The following is a 26,331-nucleotide window of genomic DNA, read 5'->3' as shown; positions in this document are numbered from 1 at the left end:
TCTGCTTTGAACATAAATTCAGAACAGCAGAACATGAGTTTTATGCTTAATGGTTCCTCTTGTTCTCAGCTGAGAAAGCATTTGTCCACTCACTTTGCCAATGAAATCCAGCTGAAAACAAGGTTGAAACAACATTGTGCTGCAAAGTAGCTTTTCAGATAATTATTGAAAATGTATGTTAAAAAAAGATTATAATGAGTTAGAAGCGAAAATCCTTCCTTTTCTCTCGACACTGTTTTCTAACTTTTTGCCGAAAGCCTCCTTGCTGAGTCTGCTTTGCAGTTACCAAAACACTATCCTGCAACTATGTAGGATAGAGAGACACCCTCTTAAGTCTGTAGAGTTCTTGCAAATTGAGCCTGTAACCTTCTGAAGTGGAATTTACTGCTTATTTATTTCATCAAATCATAGAATGATTTGGGTTGGAAGGGATCAAGTACTTCCACTGCATCAGATTGCTCAAAGCCTCCTCCCTCCAGCCTACCCTTGAACACCTCCATGAAGGTGACATCCACAACTTCTCTGGGTAACCTTTGCCAGTGCCTTGCCAGCCACACGGGAAAACATTTCTTCCTAAAATCTAATCTCAATCTCCCCTCCTTCAGCTGAAAATCATTCCCCCTTGTCCTATCCCTGCTCTCTCTGATAAAGAGCGTCTCTGTAGCTGAAAAGCTACTACTGAAAGCTGCTCTGAGGTCTCCCTGGAGCCTTCTCTTCTCCAGACTGAAGAACCCCGACTCTCTCAGCCTGACCTCGGATGGGAGGTGCTCTGGCCCTCAGATCATCTTTGTGGCTTCCTCTGGACTCGCTCCAACAGCTCTATGTCCTTCCTGGGCTGAGGGTTCCAGAACTGAATGCAGGACTTCAGGTGAGGTCTTGTGAGAGCAGAGTAGAGGGGCAGAATCCTCTCCCTCGCCCTGCTGGTCCCATTGCTTTGGAGGCAGCCCAGGATGTTGCTGGCTTTCTGGGAGGTGAGCACACATTGGAGCTCACGTTGAGCTTCTTCACCACCAGCACTCCAAGTCCTTCTCTTCTTTATTTATACAAAACATTTTGACTTTCGATCTTAGCCTCTCGGGGAGAAGCCAATCCCTTTTCTCTGCTTATTCACACATCCTTAAAACATAAGCAATAATATAGAAATATTCACCAAATATAAGAAAGTGACAGTATTGGTCCCAAAGGGTTTGCTACGCACATGGCAGCATCGAGAACTGCTCCCAATGAGGCAGTCAAAAATAGCACCAGCTTTTTGAAGAGCCTGTTGGTTGTGCTCTCTTTTAATCAAACAGCAGCTTAGGAGACAAGGCTGCTCCACAACGATTAATCTATCTGTTCACACATTGGGCTCTTCTCCATAACTGAATTTTAAGGCAATCAAAATAAGATTAGCCACAGCTCCCTTCAAACACAGCCTACAGCAGATGAGCTAATCAAGGTCACACTTGCAGCATCTATTAACGCTGGGCTGTGCCAGCCCAATTACTGTGAGGGTGTGAGGGCTTTTCTCTTCCTGAAAAGCCTTACGCATAAGGTGTGTCTGCTTGAGTTTATTTTACTCTTTGAAAGTGTGCTGATGCTGCTCCAATGTTTGCATATCATTCCCCCCCTTTTATTTTGTTGTTGTTGTTGGTTTTTAGTCAATCTTCCTAGATGACTCTTTTTGGTATGTCAGCCTTCATACCCTTATGCAGCCTCCAGCCCTCCTTTCCAGAACACAGCTTCTGAAGGAGAAAGCAGCCAGTCTTAGGTGAGTAAAGTTTTGCTGAGCTGTCTTTTGGATGCTGTTACCTGGGGTGGGTGAGTGGCATTTTTTTCTTTCTTTTTTTCCTTTCTGTTGAGTCTGTGTTTTCTTCTTCTCCTGGGATGTTGATATTGGCCTATGTGACCGTTCTGCAGCTTTTTCTGCCTGGGGAGGATGGGAAGGAATGGTTCCAGCGAGGCAGCTAGATATAGACTATGAAGGTGGTGATTTGCAGACCTCTGTAAGAGCCTCTTTGTGTTTGAACCTTGTGTTCTCCTGTACTCTCTTCAAATGCCTCCTGGAGGTCCATCAGCTCTTTTAGTGTGGTGTTCAGAGATGTCCCAGTTGAGATTTACACTCATTTGTTGGCTCTGTTGTGAGCTATTGAAGAGGGGGCTGGAGGACCTTTGCCCTCTTGGAGGAATCCAAGGCATGCTCTGGAAAGCTGCTGGGAACAGATCAAGTTTAGCTGGTTGGTAGTTTCTGGTGTGACCCAGATGAGAAGGCTGGTGGAGCCAGGGGGTAGTCCTGCCATCACTGGAGTCAGTAATTCAGCTTCAGCTGAGCCAGGATTTGATCCTGCTTGTTCAGTTACTGATTAAGTTGAGGACAGCCACTTAGAAAACAAGTAGGGGTTCTTGAAAGGGAAGATCTTCTGCCTGGCCTCCCTGGCCAGCTGGATGCAGGGTCACAACTGGGTTGGCTCATGAGTGGCTACTTCACCCAGGAGCAGTTCTTCTAGCTCTTCAGCTGGGACTGACCACAAGTGCTTGGTTTCACCATTTTGGCTCTTGCAGTTTTTAAACCGAGTCCTGACTCCCTTCGCTTGCTGATGAAGGGGCCAGCCTTTGGGTAATGATCCATCTGGTTGCCCAAAGATGTCATTTGTTTAATTGCCTGGTTCACGAAGAAAGGGTGATCTCAGTTTGCTCCTTGTGACTCTGTTCTGAGCCAGTGCCGGATGTTTTGGGACTGTTCTCCCCTTTTGTGAAGTGACCTTTGATGAATACGTGCCTCAGCCCTCCTGCTCTACACACTGAAGCATCTCAAGGGTCTCCATCCTCAGTGTGAGATGAGACACTCTCCCAGCTTCTCCTGGAGGTGTCTGGCCCGTGTTTTGAAAGGAAGGAGAACTGGGGCTGGGTGTTTGGGGGTGTTAGCCCCCAAAACCTGCAGTGGCACTGCACACAGAACATGCATGGCTTGACCTCGATAGGAATCTGCCTGGATAGGGAGAAACCTAGGGTTGGAGGGAGAATTTTGAGGCAAAAATCCGTATTCTGTGACTCCAGAATGAGCACCAGAGCTATAGCCCTTTATTATTGAGTAGGAAGTCTGGGCTCTCAGTCTTAGCCTCTCCTAAGCCTTCCCTCACCGCTCCTTATCTCCCATCCCTGGAGAGATGGTGCAAGACTGCTGCATGTACTGTGGTTCAGAGGGATGGCTTAGGCTTTACCTCAGCCAAAAAGGAAAAAAAATCTGTTTTTCCCCTTTTTCCTCTCCATCCTGGCCTGCCCGCTGGCTGGTACAGCCAGTCTATTTTGCTTTCATAAGCCGCATTATGTAAGCCGTGTCTTGAGTGGGGATGCAGTGCCAACTTGGACTCTGCAGCGGGAAGGAGCCGCATTCCTCTGCCACCGGGTTTAATCCTTGCCTCCAGCCACAGTTGGTTTGTTGGGAGGAATCTGAGGGCTGTGCCGAGGTTTCTAATCCCTCGACCCAGGTGGAGCCAGCTCGTTTGTGCAGGAGCCCTGCTTTCCTTTGTCAACAGGTTCTGCCCAAGACTCCTCTTAGCAAGTCCTTTCCTTGGCTGCTAGGAGGGTTGGCCCAGGCATGCACACCACACATTGGCACCTTCTTCTCCTCTCTTCGTTTGTTGAACTCTCTGGCTTAGGTTACCCTTCCTCAGAAAGGCTGGTGGGGGAGGAAAAAGGAAGACTTCTGTAATCCTAGCCCCCCAAAACAGTGGTAAGGTGAGTTGCCAGGCTGGCAAGGAAAGCAGGTAGGCTGCAGAGCCTGAGGTGCCAACAGCTTCTTCATCTGTCCCACCACTGACTGCCCTGCCACATCTGCAGTATGTGACCCTTGTCCCACCAAGGACCTCGGGGAACCCTGGAGATCCTGCACTTGGGGGTCCTGTGGCACCAGCCCGGTTGGGTATGGGGTGCAGGACAGCAGTGGACTCCGGGCAGGCTGTTTGTTGGTTCCCCAGCAGTCTGAGCAAGCTGCCTTCAGCCCTTGTGCTCAGGACAGTTGAGCTTCAGGACCCCATTTGGCTGAGCGTGAGCTGCGCTGGTTCAGAAGGAACCTATATTCAGGTTTTAGACAGAGCTGATAGCAGCAGTGCCTTGCCGTGTGTGGGTGGATGAGGCACCACGCTCCACAGCTTTTGCTAGCAGCTTTCCCCAGTGCCAAGTATGCTGTTAAGGTGAGAATTATTAATCAGATACAGATTTGGGCTACTTTTCCTCACCACAAGGCCAGGTGGCTCAAGCTCACGCCTATTTGGGATTGTTTAGGGATTGTGAGTAATGGTTGGACTCGGTGATCCAGTGGGTCCTTTCCAACCTACTGATTCTATGATTCTACAGCTCATGGAGATGCTTCTGTCCTGAGCCAAAGCTTGGCCAAAATGCCTAAAATACTGTGAACGGGATCATTCTCCCTTACTGAGCTGAATCTGTAGGATGCTGGGAAGCACACCGGCCAGCAGGTTTTTGGTAAAGTGCTAGGATCAACATTTGCTTCAACCACAAAGAACAACTTCCTCAGCGCCTCCCTGTGTTGAGGGGATCCTGAGCAAGCCACCAAGTTCGAGGTTGGAACAGTCATATCCAGGGCTATGTTGTCCGGATGCCGTTTCCATTTAGGAAGCTGCCTGGGAACAGCTGGGCTTAAAGATGGGCTTAGCCTGTCTCTGAGACTTGAAGGCCAGGGCTTCAGCTGCCTGAATCACCGAAAACTATGCGCTTGTTCTGAAATACAGGATATTTTCAGACTATTTTCCACTCAGACTGAGAACACATGCAGGGTGATTAACTGGCTCCATTTTTTCCACCTCTCCTTGTGGCGGACTCTCCTGGCAAGTTCTCCATCCGCTCTTTAAAATGTTTTCACTGCAACATGGATGCCTTCCCTTCTGGCAAATAACCGTGCCAGTGATCAGCGGGTGACACTGTCACCGTGGGCTCTAGACCTGTGAGGAAGCACTTCATTAAGAGAGGAGACTGCTATAGCGTGGAAGTATTTTCTTTGTAATCTCTCTAGGATGGAGAAAGCTGCTCATGAAGCTGCCTGGGGAAGGAAGTGGTCTCTGGCAGAGCTGTCCTCTGCACTACTTTGGAAATGCCACCAAAGGAGGAGCCAGAGATGCTCTGTGGATGGTGGTTTGGGACCAAAGAGCATCTTAAAGATTTGTGTCGTGCCAGCAGTCTGTGCCGTGATCGTGTCCTGGTCAGAGTGAGGTGTTTCAGCTGGGTCATTTGATCTCTGTTTACGTGGGGAGGGAAAAGAATTGGCAGGAGTGCTATCTTGCTTTCCAAGTGCGAGTTGTAGAGCTTATGCGTGCTCCTCACACAAGGTTCTGCACACGGGGTAGGTTATAGTTCAGGAACATCAAGGGATAAAGGGGCAGCATTCCAGACCCTACAGAACGTGTCTGCCTGGCTTTGACAGGCAACTGAGAGCAGAAGGGATTGAATGCTGCCTGAACAATGTACTGCAATGCCCCTGTGTACATGGAGTTCATCTTTGGCATAGCAGGAGCGAAGTTCTCTGAATCATTGCCGTGAGCCACCCACGGTGTCTCCAAAGCACCCAGGAAGGGGTAGGCCATGCAATTTGCACCTGCTAAAGGGTAAACTCGAGGGTACGCACTTCCTCTTCAAACGAAAGAAAACCCTTCTTTCTGTTGCATCTTGCAAAGAGGCAGCTTGGACTTACCGGGGAAGCTTCCACTGGAGAAGGTCATGAAGCTTGTAAGAGGCAAACTTCTGCTGGAAGATCTGGTCTTGGTAAAACAGAAACCTCTGTGCAAAGTCTGAGGTGGGGGAAAAGCAATGATGCCATGTGAGTTCTGCAGAGCGCCTGGAAGATGAGAGTGAATGGATTTCTAACAAGCTATAGCTGATCACTCCCTGTGCGAGCAACGTGTGACCTCACTTCATAGGACATCTTGAGTGGGTGCTAGTGACAGCAAGCCCAAAGAGCTCTGACACAGGAATCTCCTTCCTCTCTCCAACCAGTGACAACTGCTCACATGAAATCTAAAGCAAATGCTGCAATACTAGTCTTTTTGTTGTAAATAGCATCGGGCTTTTTTTCTGTGCTCTATTGAAGCAGCAGCTGTATTTCAACCAGCTGGCAGGGCTCTGGGAGGAGATCAAGTGTTCTTAGCAAAGTTGGGCTGAATCTGTGGCTGGTGGAAATGGGTGTAATTCAGTTTGACCTCAGCACTGAGCTGCTTTATACCAAATTTGAACTGAGCTCCCAGACTGGAGCTTTGCGGGGCTTAGAAGGTAGGAGAAGCGTTCTCTGTAGAGGTGAAATAGTCATGCGTGTTGTTCGCGGTGTCTGTTGGAGCAGGAGGGCAAGGAGCTTGGCCATGCAGTCCAGCAGAGGCTGCTGCCAGACAGGATTTTACTTGCATGGAGAGTAAAGTCTCCAAGCACTTGCTGTTGGATAGTCCTCTTCTGAAGCATGCAAAACCAGCATGAGACTCTTCTGTGCATCTGGAGCTGTGTATGTGTGTATTGCTACATTCTGCCCAGGCATGCCGCAAGACCACAGCGCCAGCTCTGCCAAAACGTTCAGTCCTTCTGGAAAGCTTCCACAGCACCGTGTGCTTGTCCTGCAGGATACTCCGTGCCAGGTACCACAAGGCAGGCGCCAGCCCTTCCTCTGGGCTCGGGAACAGCTTGTTTTGAATGTCGGTGGCACGGAAAGTAGAGAAAGCAGGAGCAGATGTGCCTGTGGGCAATGCTGGCTCGTCTCCCTGGCAGGGGAAGGAGTCATTCCTCTGGCACCGCTGCCTGCAGGCGCTTGCCCCTGGGATGCTGACCCCCAAGACAGGCGGGACCCTCCCATATCAGCACTGCCTCGTGTTCTCAGCCAGACCCCTGTCTTCTGCACAGAAGGTCTTGAACAGCAAAGCTGCTCTGTGTGCTGGCTTCATTAAACTGGTGTCTCCTCTTGATGCTCAGCTCAGCCCTCAACACCCTGCTCTATCTATCCACTAATAGGTAGCTCATCATGGAAGTGGGTTGAGAAGGACATGGCGACCGGAGAACACTGGGAGGAGTTGGAGGGAGAGGAACATACTCGGATAGGAGGTGGGTTTTATTGTTTTGAGGTTTTGGGTTTTTTTTTTGTATTCTGGTAATGAGAAAACATGCAGCATGTTTTGCTAAGAAAACCCTGATTATTGTTTGGGTTTTTTTGGCTGCACCCACATCCTTGTCAGAGCTCTTTTTGGTTTCTGAAGGGCTCTTTGCTGTCAGAAATATCATGTCCATCATCCTGCTACTATCGGAGCCTTTCCTCTGCTTTGCACCCTCCTCTGCCCCTCAGAGAAAGAATAAATGTCTCTGAACTGTACCAGTCCCAGTACCTGTGCTGGCTGGTTTCAGCTTGCCACGTCCACAGGGACTGAAGTTGCTCCTCCAGAGCAGCGTGAATGTGCCTTCAATGCAGTGGTGAGAAGAAATAAGTGATGGTAGCAGTGGGGGTGAGAGGAAGGCACGGAATAAATCGTGCCTGTGGATGGCTTCTTCTGCCTGACTTGGTTTCTCTTTACTAGGAGCTGTGTGAGGTTTATTGCGTTGCACATTTCTGCTCTGTCTCTAGGTTCGTTTGGCTCTGCTGGGCTCGTGACTCATTTGCATGGGTGCACTTTTCCAGTGCGTGTCTGCTGATCTCAGGTTGCTTCCCAGCCATTAAACCCTATGTGGCAAAAGAGAATTGAAGGAGGGGAGACCTCATTAATTTTTACTCCACTCTGCATCCTTCTCATCGCTTTCCTCATGCAGAGACAGTGAGGAATATTTTTTTTTCTCACCCTAAGGGGAAATGAGATGCTATTTAATTGCCTGCCACCACATAGCATGGCTGTTGTAGTCAGAGGCTAAAGGATGCTGTGCTTGGCTGTCACTGTGTGGCACATCATGAAGGACGGTGCACCCTGAATTGCAGCCTAGGCTGCATCAAGGCTGCCGCTCTGAGATTCAGGTGAGGTGTGTTCCTCCTTGCTCCCTGGATAACTGCCCTGAGCAACCAAGTCCCTGGTGTTGGTCACAGTAAGCCTTGGCTCCCACTTCTGCTTTTGCTGGGGCAGGACCACCAAAGTCACGTAACCAGCCTTCTGGGCAGGCTTCCACTTCAACACCCTGCCTTGGTCTCATGGCTTGTGGGATGCTTGCACGGGGGCCAGCTTGGTCGCTGCTCTGGGTGGGGTGCAAGTCCCTGCGGGGGTGGCTGGGCACAAGGAGATTCCCAGAGGAGGAGGACCAGGAACCTCTGAGGCCAGGCAAAGGATGAGTTGCTTGTGCAGTCAGCCCATCATGAGCGGGAGTGATGAAATGATTAACTTGGCAGGGAGGTTAGGGAAGACTGGCCGCCTAGAAGAAATTTCTCGCCCGCTGATGGAGTGAGTGCTTGTGAGCATCTGGCTGTACTCTCTGTTTTTAACCCATGCTGGCACACAGCCTTCAAACCTTGCTCTGGCTCCTCATAACCACACATCCCCAAGCTGGCAGCAACCCTCGCCTCTTCACATCCAGCTGAGAGTGTGAGGAAGACTGAGCCCCAGGCATTCCCCTGCTTCCTTTTACAGCTTTGGGTAGCAATCCGCCTCTGCAGAGTAAATTATACCCTAGAGAGGCCGTGCCCTTTGGGGTTTTGGTTTTCTTTTTGAGTCCGGTGCTGTTTTGCAGGTGGCATAGCAGAGCACTGCTCTGCAAAGCAGCTCTGTATTTAAAAGCAAAAGCAAGGCATAAGCCATGTGTTTTTAGCATCCCAAATATATTGAGATCAAAAGCAATTTGCAAGGAAAATGATGGTTATTGTTACCTCCCAGAGTGCCAGTGCAGCCTGGGATCTGAACAGCCACACAATGCACAATCCTGCTGGGTCCCAGCTTGGCTACTGCAGCTCTCCTGGGCATGGGACAGGCATTCGGGTGGCCAGGAGCTAAGCTGTTGCAGGACCTCTTTCTGGTGGGGGAGGCATGAGCTTCCATCCTAGCCCAGCTCACAGCTTCTGAATTCTGATAGCAGCCAAGCAAGACTTTGGCAGCAAAGTCCTTCACTGATGGGTGTCTATTTGCCTTTCAATGACCCCAGCCGATGTTTGATAGGAGCTGCAGATGTTTAATATCCAAGGGCATTTTTTTTCAGGGTTGGCTTTTTCCAAGCAGGGAGTTGAGAGGCTGAACAAAGAACGTGATGATACTGTAAAAGTGGTCCTATTTTGCTGTACTTAAATCTAACCATCTAATTGTCAGAAAAACATTTTTCACAGAAAGGGTCTTCAGGCACTGGAACAGGCTCTCCAGGGACGTGGTTCTCCAGGGTCACCATCCCTGAAGGTATTTAAAAGACGGACAGATGAGGTACTCAAGGACATGGTTTAGTGGCAGATAGGAATGGTTGGACTCAATGATCTAAGAGTACTTTTCCAACCTGGTGATTCTAACCATGGTGCCAAACGGAGATTTATTTCTCAATGAGATCATCTATGAGAAGACAGACCTTGCTTCCAAGCAGCAGTAGTGTTGTTGTGGCTGCTCAGCTGGTTCCAGGTGATGGACAAGGCAGCGTTTGCCAAGAGAGACTGCTGGAAGAAGAACAGGTGACCCACTGGCACAACGGAAAGAAAACAAGAAATGTGTAAGCAGAGATGTGGCCAGCTGCAAGTTAGGTCCTTCCTCGGTTTGAAGACTTCTTGCTCCATCACAGACCTATGATAGATTTGGGCCAGCGTCTCTTCGGGGTTTTCCTAGCTGTCTCACTAGAAGATAATTGCTTTCTCCACAGACTTTAAGGACCTGACACCTGTAGTTTATCCATCTTAACTTTCCTGTGTAAACAAGACCGAAAGAGAGAAGATAAAATGTGTATGCTGCTTTTCATAGCTTCCCACGCCACGGTGCTGGGGAAGGGATGTACTGGGTGGGAGATGAGCCTGGCTCTCGGGGAAACAGGCAGAGATGAGAATGGGACTCTGCTCCAGGAAGGATTCATACAAACACCTGGCTGAGCAAAAGCAGCCAAATCCTGCCTCAATCGCTCCTGGCTCCTCTGCTCCTCTGTTGGTGACTGGGAAAGAGAGGGTGATGAACTTGATCCTGTTGTGGTGACACAGCATCCGGGAAACACTGCTGGGTGTTTTCTGTGAAAAGATGACTCCACCTTGTAGGTGTCACACCAGGGCTGGGGCATAGCAGCCAGCAGGCAGGAGAAACAAAGGTGCCTTTGTCACCCTTTCCCTGCCCTGCAGAGCTGCCTGGCCCCACGCCATCAAGGTGTCTGGCTTGGGGGAGGCTGGAAGAGCAACCATGAGCTTCCCAGAGCCAAAATTTGGTGGTAGTTGCTTTCTAATCTTGACATGAAGAACCCCTCCCTGCAGCAGTATAATGGGGCTTGGATGGGGGAGCCCTTAAAATTGCCAGTGGGGCCAGCACCTTCCCTCCCAGCTTGCCTCGATACAGTAGAGATGCTTATAGTGGGATGGTGGCCTTTTCAGGTACATCTGTGTCACGCAGGGGGGGTCCTGGTGGGCAGGGGGATGCCGGCATGTCCATGTAGCGCAGACCGTGTGGCTGCAGGCAGGCTGCCTCCAGGAACAAGACCAGCGTCAGGGTGTGGGTCCGTGGCGAATGGCTGCATTGCCAGCTCAGCACTGCACCTAATCATCAACTCTGACCTCAGGCAGAGATGTCCTTGCTTCAGCCTGTACCACACCAAGCTCTGCTGTGCAGAGGCACTGCCTCGCAAGGCTGAATGGAAAGCTCAGAGACCCACGTGTGTGTGGGGGGGTATCAGGACTGCCTGTTTTACTCAGGAAAGGAAGGCAGCGGGTCCTTCCATGTCTAAAATGCACCCTTAGAAATGCCAGATTCTACCCAGGGGATGGAAAAATCCCACCCCTTAGGATCTCTAAGCCGCTTGTTTCCCCAGCGTGAAACCTGGTTACAATCCACCCCCCTTTTGGGGATAGGAAATGATGCATCCATCCCCATGCACATGTTTTTTCTCTTAGTTCATCTCCACAGGGCAGGTAGGAAGCAAGATCTGCTCGTACATCTCCCCTTCCCTGCAATACCATTTGTGTCGCACGTTGCTTCTCCTGCTTTGGAAAGCCCTTGGGACTGCGAGAGTTAATTCTTCATCCCAGCTGCTTTCCTCCTAGAGCTCAGCAGGAAAAGGGATTGTGCTAGGCAAGGGGCACCGCTGAGCAGGGGGAGGAGAAGAAAAACTTCATGTTCAGACCTTTTACCTAATTTCCAAAGGTTCAGACCTGAGGGCCATAGCAACACGAGCTGCCGGCAGCGCGATTGGAGGTGGTGGGCTGTACCGGGCTGCCTTCCCAACCAGCATCCTCTCAATGGGACGTGGCCGGCGTCAAGGCTGGTGTTGGCTTTTTGCCTTCCTTCTCATCAACTGGATAAGCTCAAAGTTGTACGTTTTTGTTTTTTTTTTTTAGCTGATTGCCTTTACTCATTTAAAGTGTGTTTTCGCTGGTTTCTAGGAGTTTATTTAAGAAGTTCTTGGCACTTGTGAAATCAGATGGCATCCAGGAAGGGCTGTGTTCATGAAGACCTGCCTAGAACTTCATAGGGTGGTAAAAGTCCAGATAGTTGTTGTATATATTTGTATAACCCTGTAGAAGTGAGGGGGTGATGCTTTGCAGCTACAGAACAGAGTTCGGTCCAAAGGAGACAGCAGTGAACTGAACATGAGCCAGCAGCGTGCTCTGGTGACCAAGAAGGCCAACAGCATCTTGGCTTGGATCAGAAGTGGTGGGGCCAGCAGGAATGGGCATGTGATTCTGCATCTGGACTCGGCACTGGTGAGGCTGCCCCTTGAATCCTGGGTTCAGTGTTGGGCCCCTCACTACAAGAAAGACGTTGAGATCCTGGAGTGCATTTGGAGAAGGACAACAAAGCTGGGGAAGGGTCTGGAGGAAAAGTCTTATGAGGTGTGGCTGAGGGATCTGAGGCGGTTTAGCCTGGAGAAGAGGAGGCTGAGGGGAGACCTCATCGTTCTCTGCAGCTCCTTGAAAAGAGGTTGTAGTGATGTAGGTGCTGGTTTCTTCTCCCAAGTTACAAATGTTGGGATGAAAGGAAATGGCCTTAAGTTGCACCTCAGAAGGTTTAGATTGGATATTGGGGAAAAATTTCTTTTAATAGTGATGAAGCACTGGCAAAGGCTGCCCAGAGCAGTGGTGGAGTCCCCATTCCTGGAGAGGTTCAAAAAATGTGTAGATGTGACACTCAAGACATGGTTTAGTAGGCACAGTGGCGTTGGGCTGACGGTTGGACTGGATGAGCTTAGAGGTCTTTTCCATCCTTAACAATTCTAAGATTCTATTCTATAACATTTCCCTTTTACTAAGGTCAAACAAGCCTTTGCAAATACATCAGGGATCCCTGCAAATCAAAAGCAAAGACGTGACTTTGGGCAATAAAGACTGTAAAATGTTCTCATTGTGCCTATAGATGCTATTTCTCCTTGGGGATTTATTGGTGTGGTTTAATCACCAAGTTCGTGTCCAAAAGCAGACTATCCCAGAGAAACGTCACACAATCTCTATGGGGAAAAGACCTGATGAAACTTGGATGTGATCTCCGTGGGTTTTCTAAGCACCAGCCTCTTGCTTTGATGGCACGGTTCCCTTTTATTCCTCGGTTGCAGTTGTGGGCTCAGCTTCTGCAGGTCATAGGCATCAAATCACCCACAATGCTTCCACAACCGCTCTTCAGAGCAGAACTTCATTTCAGTCTGAAGGTGTGAGCATTTCTGACAATGCTGAATCTGTCATGACAGTGAGTGATCAGCAAAAGGAAGTAGCAAAAGCGTTTAAAAGCAAAAGTGCTTGCTAGGGAAATGATGGGGATTGTAGGAGAGGCTGAGTTGGTCAAAACAGAGCTAATATCTATTCCCCAGGTCTTCAAGACCACTCAAAGCTTCAGTAGAGCAGCTATGTTTGTTTAACTCTGTTATGGTACTCTCATGCAGCAGGCAGCGTCTTCCTTCCATCTTTCTCAATGAGCCAGAATTTTAGCAAAACATCTGCTTAAGCAACTCACTGAATCCACCCAGTTCTCTTTACACTGGCACAGGTTTTCTTTGCCATGGGATAAGCTTTTCAATGTGAAGCTGGCTGTGTTTCTGCTCTTCCTAATTTGTTCATGGCAGCGTGTGTTCCTTTCCTAGAGAGAAGCACATATTTCTGTGTGTCTTATATATTTATCTTTGGTCAGAATTGGTATTTAGGGGAAAAAAAAGGTTGATAATCTCCAGAAAAAGCTACCCTTGTGATTTCTGTAGGCTTGCTGTGCTGAAAAGCTTTCTGTACATCCCTGTAGCATTTGAACCCTGACACAGAACAGTGAAATACAGTTCATCCCTAGGGAGCTGTGTGCGGAGAGGATCGGCTTCCCCTGGATTTTAATAAGCCACAAAATCGGATATTCAGCTGTTTGCATTATTCTAGTACTCTAATTTATGTATTAAAAAACCTGCAATCTTTAGTCCATTCGTCTTAAAGATCTATTGTGGTGTTTCGAGTCGCCTTCCCTGGAGGTGTTTAAGGAACGGGTGGATGAAGTGCTTAGGGACATGGTTTAGGGAGTGTTAGGAATGGTTGGACTCGATGATCCAATGGGTCCTTTCCAACCTGGTGATTCTGTGATTCTGTGATTCTGTGATTCTGTTCTTAGATCCCTTTTGAAAGTAAGGTTGTCTCTTCAGCCAGGTCCCACTCCAGCGCTTAGCAGACGGCAAGTGGTCACGCACAGCAGCTCTGAAAGACCCAGAGGTCTGGAGTTGGGGCTGAATAGCTTTGGGGGGAAAGCAGTTGCAGGAGAGCTGTTGCATGAAACAACCTTGTGTCGTGCTATATATGAGCGATTCCCCACCGTTCCCTGTCCCTTCCACTTCCTTTATAGGGTACTTCTCATGCACCACTGGGTTTGTGCAGAAAACGCTTGAAAGCTTGGAGCATCCCTCTTTTCCCAGGATGTGTTTCCCTTGCAGGCTAGAGCTGGATGGCTCACTTGCTTTCAACTTTCTGTTCTTAAGGAATCATTGGAATATGAATAGAATCCTTATCAAACCAGGTTCATCCAAAGGACAAGGCCATATTTATTGTTTGCAGAACTCCAGCAAATAAATGGCATTCCTCCTGATTCCTTATTTGCCTGCTTTAACTCCAGTGGCCAACTCAAGCAGAGGCCGCAGAGCTTGGACAGCAGGCTTTTCAGCAAGTGTTGGACCATGCCCACCTTCCCAGGTCGTAAGACGAAGTATCATGGAAACAACTGCTGGCTGGTCCCTTTATATTATGTATTTGGGAGAAAAAAAGAGTGCCTATCCTATCTGGGGATCTAGACGTAGAGGAGAGACCTGCTGTGAAGAAAGCTTTTTTGTGTTTTTTCCTTGAAGCCATTTATCATGCCGTGGAGTAAGGTGGGGAAAATGGAGAGCAATGATGGTGATAAAACAGAAGCATGGGGCTTGGATCCCTTCCCAGGCAAGGACTGGCACCCTAAAGCTTAAAGGCTGTAGTATAAGAAGCCAAAAGCCATAAGGACTTTGTGTGCCCCAGGAGAAAAAAAAGCAGGTGGCACAGGACATGGCCAGAGCTCTCAACACCTGGCATCTCCGTTGCTTCTAGGAAGTCTTCTTTGACCAAGCTGGTCATCAAGCTGGACCTTGTAGCAGCCTTCCAGCACTTAAAGGGGGCCTACAGGAAAGCTAGGGAGGGGCTCTATATCAGGGAGTGCAGGGATAGGACGAGGGGGAATGTTTTTCAGCTGAAAGAGGGGACATTGAGATGAGATCTTAGGGCGAAATGCTTTCCTATGAGGGTGATGAGACCCTGGCAGAGGTTGCCCAGGAAAGCTTTGGCTGCCCCATCCCTGGAGGTGTTCAAGGCCAGGTTGGATGGGACTTTAGGCAGCCTGAGCCAGTGGGAGGCATCCCTGCCCATTGCAGGGGCGTTGGAACTGGATGGGCTTTGAGGTCCCTTCCAACACAAACCATTCTATGATCTGCCTAAAGAGAAGAATTTGCAAGCATCTTCCTTCATCTCAATATACATTGGATGTCCCAAAAAGCTCCAACTAGACTCCCTCGTCCGGGCGTTGCTGCTCTGTGGAGCACATCAGGGTGGTTTCTTTTCTGATGGGGTCTGCCCTACGTATCATGTCACTGCCAGGGCTGGAAGCTCGGAGGCTGAGCTCCTGGGGAAGGAAGGGTGCTTGCTCAGCACCCTGCGTGGCAAAAGCTAGTGTTGATGCTGGCCAGGCCGCTGGCTCAGCAGAAGGGCTCACGTCTGCAAAATGTCAGTCTAGGGCTAAATTTACCAAAATGTAGCGTTTAGAAGCCCAGAGAATAGTCCAGCCGTCATCTTTAGTGGCTGCTTCTAGCCAGCCTTCCCTTTGGCAAGGAAGAAGCTTTTGTTTTCCTAGGACTTGAGGCCAGATTGGAATAATAACACCAGCAAACCCCTCCCTGCCCTCGCACAATGAAGCAGTGCTCCCAATTCCCAGATGTGCAGGAGGGAAGTGCCCAGCATGTCTCTTCCTGATGCTTCCCTTCCAGATGTGGAGTGGCAGGGAGATAGGAGCAGCTCGTTGCTGGCCAGGAAGTGGGCTGAGGAGCAGGCAGTAGAGTTTTCCACTGGAAACCCTCTGGATCTCACTGTTCATGGCTGGGGGAAGCAGTCTGGGCTGCCCTGCCAGCTATTTATCTGGTTTGCAACAGCTTGAGTGGATTCATACTGTGCTGCAGAAGAGGAAGTGCTCCACCAGCAAAGTTGAGTATTCTTTCCCTCCCAGACATGTCATCATCCTCAGACACCCCCCACTCCCTGTCTTCTCCTCCTGAAGCAGCCCTTGCTCCCCATCTTCTCCTCAAACAGCTCTCAGTTGTCATCAGATCCAGAGCAACACCAGCGAGGCTGACTTCTATCCTGCTGCCAGCTTGATGGGATGGAGAGACCCATCACCAAGAGACACATCCCTCTGCTCTGTCCTCATGTCCCAGGGACGGGGCGTCGACATGAAACCACCTCATGTATGAAGCCTGGTGCCAAGGTCATGACGAGCGAGTCCCAAGTGAGCTAGTGGCCCTGTGGGATGACTTTGGAGACTGGAGCCTGTCCTCCTGGGATGAAGTCAGGGATGTTTCAGGTCCAACTGATCCATGAAATGTGCCTTTTTTGGGCAATGTCCCGGGCAGAAGGACTCGGGCAGTGCAGGAAGGGGCTGTCTGTGGGCACAATTGCCTCTCGTGGTGCCGGTGGTAGATGCAAGCCAGGGCGCTGCATCGCGTGACGCTATTTGGCCATACCTACCCAGTGGAAAATTCCTGTCCATGGGCAACGTCCTTCTGCCTTTCTTTTAAGTAGTTCATTAAGGACGTAGCTAATGCAGGGAGATAATAGGTGCTGACAGGAATCTGGCTGCCAGTTGGGTTTTTGCTTGTGCCTGCATGACATTTGTAATTAAAGGAAGGTGGGAGGGGGCTTGGTAGAGGAAGGGGACAAAAAACACAGACCTGATGGGAGAAACTAAGCTTGCAGAAGGGCTGAGGCTCTTGGAGGACATCACAGGAAGGGGTACTTACTCTAAAAGTCAGCACTGAGATTACTCATATCCATAGCATCAGCACGGGTTCCCTCCCATTATCGATGTGTCAGGGAGACTGGGAACAGGGTGTTCTTGCATGTGGAATGGAGATCAAGACCCCACATGGTGTCAGAGCTGATCCATCCCCCCGTGGCAATGATGCTGAGCGTTGAGAGAAGTTACCTTAAATTTGGGGGTGCTCATGGCTTTTCCCTACAGAGGCTTTTTTTCTCTTCCTTTTCACATCCTTCCCTTCCTCTTCTCCCCTGATTTTTATACAGCAGTACTGACCACCTGTGGCCCCAGAGCCCACCCAATTGGGGCGGACACTGTGAAGAACCTTTGCAAATCCAACAATTTATTTCCAAAGCTTTTTTTTTTTGCCCACATTGAATTTTCCACTGGGTAGCAGAGGTGCTTCGTTTGCCTCTTTGTTTACAAGGGAAAAACGCACACCAGGAAGAAAAACAGTAAGTAACCTTTAGCTTGAAGCTCTTTCACTTGCCATGAAGGGATGGTGCAGGTGTCTCAAGTCAAATGCGTGCATGAATCTTTGCAAGATTAGATCTTGTAGTTTGTCTTCTTGAATGCATAAATATATCTGAGGGTAACCTTTGCCCTGGTAGTATCCCAGGATAGTTTCCAGCCTATCTCAGGAAGAAATCTTGAGCAAAATAGAAATATTTAGGCACACAAAACCCTCCAAAAGACGTAAACATCTGTCTTAAGAAGGGGATGTATTTAAAGCAAATTGGTGAGCAAGTAATATCAGGAGATGCTGGAGTTGGAAATCTCACGCTAAGAGATATTACACAGATGAGGGTAATTCAGGTGGGGCACTAAGTGAAGTCTAGCTGTGGGTGATGCTGTTCCAAAAAGGGAGGGAGAACAAATATTTGGTACTGGGCCATAAAGCTGTCCTCCTGACCATGGAGCTGCTTGATGCTGGTTATGGGATTCCCACCCAGAAGGGCTCACGTGTGCAAACAGGGTGTACCGGTGGAGGAGTTCTTGTAAGCACTCATCTCCCTCTGCCCTGCACCGCCCGGATCAGAGGCACAGAGGGGTTCGTGGAGGCGGGCAGTGCGAGCAAGGCAGCCGCGAGCTGTGTCCTCTGCGTGCCCACAAGAGTTAAGGTTGAAGGAGCTGGATCTCAAAACAGAGGCGCAGTTCCCAGCTGGCCTGACCTTTCTTATTTTTCAGGGAGTGTTGCTGGGATGTCAGTGAGGATGCAGGAGACGCTGTCTGGCTGGGAGAAATTCAAGCTGCTGCAGTTCCCAGGCTTTACAGAACTGATGTATCTGCCCACTTCAAGACCTTCTGTCCAGTGTCTCATCTCACTGCAGTGGGACATCAGGGAGAAGATGCCCAGTGAAGTGTTATCGCCGAGAGGCAAATGGCAGCCCCGAGGCACCATGCCATCTCGCCAAGTTGGCTGGCCCAGATATGAAAGAAAAACGGAAGTGGGACCTACTGACCCAACAATTGCCACCCAAAACCTGCCGGTAGGAAGAAGACATGTTGGTTGAGCTACAGAAACAGCCTGAAGTGTGTCCTAGAGCATACCTTCAGGTGCCATGCAGGGAGGATTTCCACCCTGAGTTTTCAGGTAGCAGAGTGTGGTGTCAGAGGGATGCACTGTGTCCATGCAGGGCCCAGGGCTGGTGGAAAAGACCTTCCTACTCCACCTCTTCCTCCATCCCTGTCTGCTAGAAGGCATTGCAGCATTGTCTGCTGTACCAAGCCCAGTACCCTGGGTCTGGACACTGCCGTACTTGCACCTGTGTTTGCAAGTGATGCTCAGCGTTTGTGACTGACTCACACCCCGATTTCCTGCATGGCTAAAAGGTTCATGTATCACTTGGTGAGTCTGTACTCCAGGACTTTATTCATTCCAGAGTTGCTGGCTGGATTTCTGGCATTACCTAAGCAGCCTGATGGCATAGGGTGGAGGAAACTTGGGATTTAACCATCCTATTAGAGGTCTGAAGACCTCCAGCATCTCCGGTAGGGCCACCATCTCTGCTTTAAATTACGAGGCAGCAGAAGTTAAATAGAGTTAAGAGAAGAGGAAGAAGAATGAAAAAAGGGATGGGGCCAGCCCTGTGCTGGAGACAGGAAGTATGTGGCTGGAGAAGAAGAGTGAGAAAGGGGGTGGCTGCTCCCTGCCAGCGCTTGGGTAATATCAGCAGTGGTCACGTGTGGAGATCTGCTTTTGGCATAGCCTGCATGTTTGTACGGCTTGGGGAGGGGTGTGAAATCAGCTTCCCACTTCCAGGAATCCTCCCAGCACAGGATATGCTGCAGGGAGCTGGTAAACACGATACAACCGCTGGCCTGTAACTCAATCGGCTCCCTGCTTTAGCTGCTCCCCGCCTAGGGACCTCGCTAGGTTCTTGGAGTGATAGCGTGGGACAGTGTGTACCAGGGCACAGGGCATTGCCAGCGGGGTTCGGGAGTGACGGGAAGGAGAGGGGCTTGCACCAAGGGTCTGGGGACAGGGCAACTTCTCCAGCTTTGGATATGCCTTGGGTGCAGCCTGGGTTCAGCTGCTGCTTGCAAACCCTCTTTGGCCTCAGCTGCAGGCTCCCAAAGTCAGAAATAGCTACTTGGCTGAGGAGCAAACATCTCCCTGGACCTCCCCTTCCCCACCTCCCTGTCCCGGCAGTAGTGGGAGCCGTGGGTAACAGCCTGCGCCCATTCACAGATAGCACAGGCTCCCCAGCTGCCAGCGTGCCTCGAGCTGCTCCTAATCTGCTTGCTCGCAAAAATACATCTCGCTTGGGCTTTTTGCCACCTTTCCTCCCTCCCCTGCCTTTTGGGAGAACTTGTTTATTGCTGGGCGCAGGGAAACGTGACCTCTGCTGCCTGCTATCCCCTTCAGCTCCCTGTCCCTGCGAGTGACAGTGGGCTGGCGTGGCGGCTGGGGACACGGGAGGGGACACCCGCTGCCGGGCAGGGGCGAAGGCAGGGGCACGGAGCCTGGGTCCTGATATCACTGTCCCCAGCGGGGAGGGGATTTCACAATCACAAGTTATATTATTTGGACCAGCATCAGGCTTGTGGATGGTTTCTGCTAACAACCTTGATGCAGGGGCTGAGGGTTCATGAGCCCGAGCGTGAGACCTGGGAGGCAGGAATGGGAGTGAATTAGTTAATATGGAGCATAAGAGCCGTGCAGGTGAGAATGGGGAAGAAAACCTCCTGCTGCTGCCTCAGGGTTTGTCTGAAGTGGCAGCGGAAGGGATGTCTGGCGACAAGGATACCATGAGGGTGAGATGCTCTGGGTGGGTGGAGATGGGCTCCTCACTGCACTGGGGATCACTGTGCCCCTTGTGCCCAGCCTGCAGCAGACAGCGTTGGATGAGAGGTGCAACAGAGTGGTTAGAGCGATGGGAGAGCCCAGGGGTGATAGGAAGAGCTTGGCTGGTCTGGCTTAGCAAAGCAGGGAGCGTGAGGGGGACAAAGAGCCTGCCCGTCCTGACCCCATGCCCATATCTTCAGCAAATTTGCCCTGGTCCTTTTATATAATAAATATATTCTTTAGCTGAGACCAGGGAAGAAAAGGATCTGGCCTTTTCTTTTTAGCCTTCAGCTTAATTTCTTTCACAGAGGAGGACACAGCCAAGGGAGGCAGGTCCTGGCCAAGCAGCCCTCTGCGGGAAATGGGGTGGATTTTGTGCTGCCCGCTGGTTTATTTGTATTTTTAGAGCATGCTGCAGGCACGAGGTCACCGAACTGAGTGAAATTCCACCCTGGAGTGGCTCCCCGTCCCCATCCTACTCCTCGAGGCTGGGCTAGAGTCAACAGCTGAGCTGGGGCTCAAGTGTCCCAGCCATGGCGATGCCTGGCTGAAGTGAGGGATGAGGGGCAACTGGGTGGGTGGGTGGGTGAGCTCCAAGTGGAAGAGCTGGGGACCAGCAAGGTGGTGGGCAGAGGGCAACCCTTCTGTTGGTATCACACCTAGAAGAGCCTCCCTGGGGGTGAGGGTCTTGCCGTGCCATGCTGGAGACGCCATCCCAAGGTGGTACAGGGTGCCAAGGACTCTCGGTTGAGGGGTATTTGTCTGGTAGGACCATGAGTCCCTTGCCCCGAGGGAGCTGGAGGTGTGCGGATGCTGAGATGAGACTGGGATAAAACAGAGAGGGACAGGGAGCTCAAGTACGCCAAAGAGGAGGTCACTGTGTAGCGTGCTTGCTTGATGGAGCGATGAGTTGACAACACAGTGAATCAAAAACTTGAGGAGTGGGAGGGGAAATCTAGCAAATGGGAGTACGTAGGGTCTTAAAATGGAACAGCACATTTCTTCAAGAACACACCTCAGGTCTCTTCATCATCTCCACCAAGTGATGCAAGTGAAACATCCGGCTAGGGCTTAGGCTCAACAGTGAGCGAGTCAGACAGGCGGGACTCCCACCTCTTGACTCACTGCTGGCAGCAATGCTGGATGCAGCCTCGGCACTGGGAATTCCCGCTGCCCGCTTCGCTTGCAAGAGGCGATGGAGTCACAGCCCCCATGGGGTGGTTGCAAAGGAAAATCGTCACTGTATGAGATAAACCTGAAATAAAGAGACAAAATGTCCCTTGACATGCTGACCGCACTGGAAAGTGTAGCAAGAGTTGTTCCCAGAAAAAGCTGAAAGCATCAGATCCTTGCTTTAAGGTAAGCAATTTGCATATCAATTAGGACAAGATGTGCTGAGAGTCCTTGTTTGCGAGCTGTTGCGCTGCTCTTTCAGATGGTCTTCTAGGAGATGTTTTCCCTGTTCGAGCTATCTGAATGCTTGGCATCACCCAGTTTAGGTGGCCCGAGCACCAGAGGTGATCACGTGTGCAGGGGACCAGCTGCTTCCACCCGGAGATGGATGGAAGGGGAGGCAGTGGAATCAACATTCAAATCATGGCTCAAACCTAATATGAAGTGATGGGGAGCTCTGCATGGGGCAGCTGAACTCCAGGCGAAGGAATTGTGAAGCACTGTTGTTATTGCTGTAAGTACCAAGCACCCTTTTCCTGCCAGGGCTTGCTTTAGGGGATACTGTACCCTGTTATGCACGGCCTGTCACTCCATTAGCCTGCGCCCCTTCCCCGATCTCAGGCCTGGGGACCGGGATTTCTTTTCTCAGATGTCCTTCCCTGGTGTAGTGACATGGGATAATGTTTGGAGCAGAGGGCTCTGCTGGGCAGGAGAGTGGGTAAGGGATGCCCCATGGGCATGCTGAGCCCCTTCTGCCTGTCCGTGCCACATCTTGCCTGCAATGCACTTCAATTTTTGGGTGATTTCTTCCCTCTAGTACAGAACTTGGTGCATGCCTGCACCTCCTGGTTGCCATACAGTCAGTCCATGGCTCTGCTCCAGGGCATCCCCTCTGTATTTTTCCCCCTAGATCTTCTCAGAGGTTCAGCCTCTTCTTCCCAAAGGAGGCTGTTTCTTCTAATAGCAAACACCCAGCCACCAGCAGCTGAAGGTCCACTGGCTTTCCCTTATGCATGAAACTTTCCATTGGTGCTTTTTGCCTTCCCAGCCAAGGGAAGCGCTTGAGTTCCCCAGCCTCTCGCCTGCAGAAGCGTGTGGGAAACGCCTGCCCTCCTGTGTTCAAAGTCCCCTCCAAAGAGAAGACAAGGGTGCAATGACCTCACGGAGTAAATATTTTCTATGACATCTCTTTCCAACATCTCCTTTCGGGCTCTGTACCTATAGCTGCCCCAGCTCTGTTGCATCCAGCCTGCCTGAGCTCCACCAGTGTGGGGAACAGGGCTGGATTCTGCCCTCTCCTTGCTTCCCTGCACGTCCCAAGCAATATCACTACAAATAAACTCTCCGAATGCTTCAGCAGCCCCTCCGGATCCTCTTCAAGGGCAAACAAAGTGGCTTATGGGCCAGCACTTCTCCGTAGTGAAGAAATCCTTCTGGCTTGCTCTGATGGTTTCTCCAACACCTTCCCTGGCCTGCTCAAAGCTAAAAAACACTTGTGGTTATGGACTACTGCCAAGCCAGCTGGGATGCTGGAGGCAGCAGCCTTAGACCTGGTGTGAAGCATCCATGGGCTCAAGGTGGGACACAGGGAGGTTGTTTTGAAGTGGGAGGACCTTGTCACCAGGCAAAGGAGGGGACACTTACTGACAGCACATCCTTGCTGCACACTCAGCTGAATGAGAAGGGGCAGATGATCCCATAGGTATTTTCCACCTCAAGCCTCTTCCTGCTCTCGCTGTGCTGCCTTACAGCACTTTCCTTTCCCCTGACAGCACTTTTCTTGATGGGATTGTCACATCTGGCACTGATCCCTCAGCAGCTGGGTTTACCGTGCAGGTATTACAGAGCCTGGAGCCCTTCGTGGACAAGGTCTATTTTATTCGCAACGATGAAAAGTCAATGCCTCTCTCCCACTGTTGTAAGAGGAGATGCTGCAGCCATTCTCCTGCCAGGGCTTTTCAAACCATGTGCTGGTTGCCAGGCCCAGCACAGTCTTCCAAGAGAGACCAGGGAATTTCATGCCATTGCCCATACGATTGGGTGTCCCTTAGGATTGGATCCCTGCTACCTCCCTCTTGTGGAACAGGGAGAAAACACAATATGCTGCCAGGAATACTGCCAATCATGTGTCAAAAGATGCTCGCGTGGGCCTCGCCGTCAGCCCGGTGATATTTGCGTTGGGCGTGTAGGGAAAATTACGCAAGCGATTTACTATGGGTGTTTATAAAATAAAGAGCCCTTTATTTTCAGGGCCGTGTCTCACCTGCAGCAAAAGGGGCTCTGCAGGTGAGGCTGGGAGAACAGCTGTGTCTGTCCTAGTAGCTTCTCACCAGTTTGTATAAGAGATACCAGAGTATCCCAGTTCTTCTCTGTGGGAGAAGTGCTGTTCTTATCTATAGGGTTGCTGGTGCTGAAGAGAAAATGAATATTAGGCTTTTTCAGCAAGATTATTTTAACATATCTCTTTTTTGGCAGCCAGGGAAGAGTTTTCCCATTGCTGCATGGCTTGCCTTGTAGTAGCTTCACAAGAACCCTTAAGGATGCGGTGAGGTGCGTGGCTGGACCAGGATGGGACCAGATGTTGTTATTCACCTGCTGCAGAGCAAGTGATGAGCCCTCCCTCCAGTGCTCTTGAAGAGAGGTGTGTGTATGTGTGTGGTGCCCAGCCCTCCCCTACGGCTGCAAACCGTGGTGCTCTCGCTCCGAAGAATCAACTGGACAGACTGCTTTTGATGAGCTGGAAAAGAGGTTGATCTCACTTGCCCATGCACAGGAGATGCACGTGTCACGGGCATATTCTTGCACCTATTTTTATCTGCTCCTTGGTGGAGATGTGTATCCTTGCTCTTAAACAAGTGCTGCTCTCCTCTTTGCAAATACTAAGGAGGATCTCTGCTCCCGGGAGGACACGGAAGCTGTTAGGGCACATCCCACCTGAAGATGACATCTCAGTGTTGAGGGAAGTAGTTATCTGCTGAGATTAGTCTACCTGTTGGACACAGCAAGCTCTCGGAAGGTTGTGCTCCGTCATATGTTGGAGGTTGTCACTTAGTTGGATTTATAAATCTTAGCTTTCCTGGAGGTCTAGGTCTTCCCTGGGGCCGCTGCTCTGTCTCCTCGCATTTCTGGGGAGAGAAAACTGTGGCTAACCTCATGACAAACACAAATTAGTTGGGTTTTGTTGCTTTTTGGGTTGTGTGGGTTTTTTTGGTTTTTTTTTTTCTGGTTTTGTGTGTTCAGTTTGAACAATAAAACATCTGTTCCCGAGCCCAGCAGCTGGACCAAAATGAAATGACGTTAGCATCAATTATCCTCCGGGATGGGGAGGCTGGCGGGAGAATGGTGCAGATTTCCTTAACAGTGAATAACAAATGAGAACAACAGCTTGGCGAGGTGGCTCGTGTTCCTGGAGAGCATCCAAACAACCCGCCTGCTCAAGCCCTGGTGTTGGGGTGCCCGCTGTTGTGCATTGCTGCTCTGGTTACCCAAGCTTCCATTTGGGTACAAAACATCAGCTATGGGGTGAGTGAAGGAGGGGCTTTTGCAGCTTTTGGAGAATACGACCCAGTTTTTGGTGGAAGGGCTTATGGATAATGCAGTGTCAGAGATTTTTCTGAGTGTAGCAACCCAATACAAATACCATGGTACAAAATCAAAGTGCTTTGTGGGAGGGATACCCATATCCTGCAAGGCCAGTAGGGACACCGGCTCTGCTGGACGTAGGCAGCCAGCCTGGAGCAGAGCTGGAGTTCGCAGAGGGACGGGATGATGCAGAATCACATTCCCTGGGTACAGAAAGGGGCTATTAACGGGGAGAAACGGGGGGAGCGATGGAGCACAATGGCTCTGATTTGTTGGCAGTCATGACCTGCAGTCCCTGGCAGCACCTCAAAGCAGCTGTGAAGTGCCAGTCGGTGGCGATGCTTCGGCGCGTGATGCGGGCGCCTGACCCTGGCAGAAGGCTGGGATGTGGGCTGCCCAGTGGGGAGAGCACCCACCCGGCTTCTCCCGCCTGGGGCCCTGCAGAGGAAACCCAAGGATGCTTGTGACAGGCTGAGTGCTTCAGGGACGTGGTGGCTTTGCTTTCCAGGGCTCTCCTTGAATCCATCTATCCTGCTAGCCATGCCTAAGTAAATTTTACCACTTACAGGACATAGGTTGCCTTTCTGTCCAAAGCCAGGCGAATGCAAGCACTGCCGGGGACAAGATGATGTCAGGCTCCCAGTCCAGGGTGTCCATGTGCATACTGCAAGTGGGCACACACACACACAAAAATACCTTCCTGTCGCATCCTGAACAAGCTCACTAGAAGATGTTTCTTTCCCCCACATCCCAGTAGCACAGAGAAAAAACGTGACTGTGGGAAAAGTCAAGAAAATTATCAGGGAGTAGCATTTTTATGAGCGAGCTGCTTTATGCCTGCACAGCCAGATGCCTGAATAAGTTAATGCAGGCTTCAGGAAATCATTTGGGCTGCTGCAATTTTTAAGCCTCTAAAATAGTTTTCCTGCTCCCTGAGGAGCTGTGAATTTTTAGGTCTGACAGCTTCCAGCACCCCACGGGTGAGCCAACAGCTGCTCATCGCAGAGGAGCCCCCTGGGAGGCAGCGCTGGGGAGAAGTGGGGCTTATGGGGCTCACGCTTCACGTGACGGTCGCGGTGATTTTTGGAAGGAAAGTAAGTGTTTGGGGTGAGAAAGAGCCTGTTTAAGAATAACAGCTTGCTCTGAAAACCTGCCAACATCAAGCACCCGTTTTGTCTGGGTCCTTGCTTGAATGTCACGGGTACCACCATGCGACAGCGTGTCTGTGATGGGCTCTGTTGCTTGTATGTGTGCACACCTGGGTGCACTGCACTACCGCACTCTCACAGGAGCATCACCCAGTGAACGGCTAGGAAAAACCCTTTTCCTTGCCCAAACTGCTTTACTCTAATCCCTTTTTACCTTTGGCCTCCAGCCTCAGTTATACCAACAACCCACACTGGGCCAAAACCGCACCAGGTGTCACGTACAATGTGCATCGCCTCTCTGCTCCGAGCGTGGGATCTGTGGGTGCTCCTGCCCTGGTTTCTTCCACCAAAAAACAGAGTGCAGCTGGGAAAATCCCCAAAATCCTCACTCAGAAGAGATTTGGAAGAATTAGGAGAAAGAGTAAAGGAAGGTTTAGCTTTAAAAAAAATTAAAAAGTAGATCACTTTGTTCCAGAGCAACTGAACTTACCCCTTTTTTTTGTTGTTGTTGTTGTTTTAGGTACTTCAG

The 26,331-nt window shown here is 50.4% G+C and overlaps 1 long non-coding RNA gene across 5 annotated transcripts; it reads left to right on the top strand.

The window, feature by feature from the left end:
- Positions 1-1,846: 1,846 nt before the first annotated feature.
- On the top strand, positions 1,847-26,331 carry LOC128852916 (uncharacterized). Of its 5 annotated transcripts, XR_008451039.1 has the most exons (5): positions 1,847-6,879; positions 6,985-7,074; positions 17,799-21,586; positions 23,548-23,907; positions 24,457-26,331. It is a non-coding gene; the product is annotated as an uncharacterized LOC128852916 (long non-coding RNA). The 5 variants fall into 5 exon arrangements; XR_008451037.1 differs by having other exon boundaries at positions 1,848-7,074; XR_008451038.1 differs by lacking the exons at positions 1,847-6,879; positions 6,985-7,074 and adding an exon at positions 16,540-17,065.

This window comes from Cuculus canorus, chromosome 8 (genome assembly GCF_017976375.1).
Source record: "Cuculus canorus isolate bCucCan1 chromosome 8, bCucCan1.pri, whole genome shotgun sequence".
Lineage (NCBI taxonomy): Eukaryota > Metazoa > Chordata > Aves > Cuculiformes > Cuculidae > Cuculus > Cuculus canorus.
The sequence above is the reverse complement of the archived record's forward strand: the minus strand, read 5'-3'. Positions and strand labels throughout refer to the sequence as shown.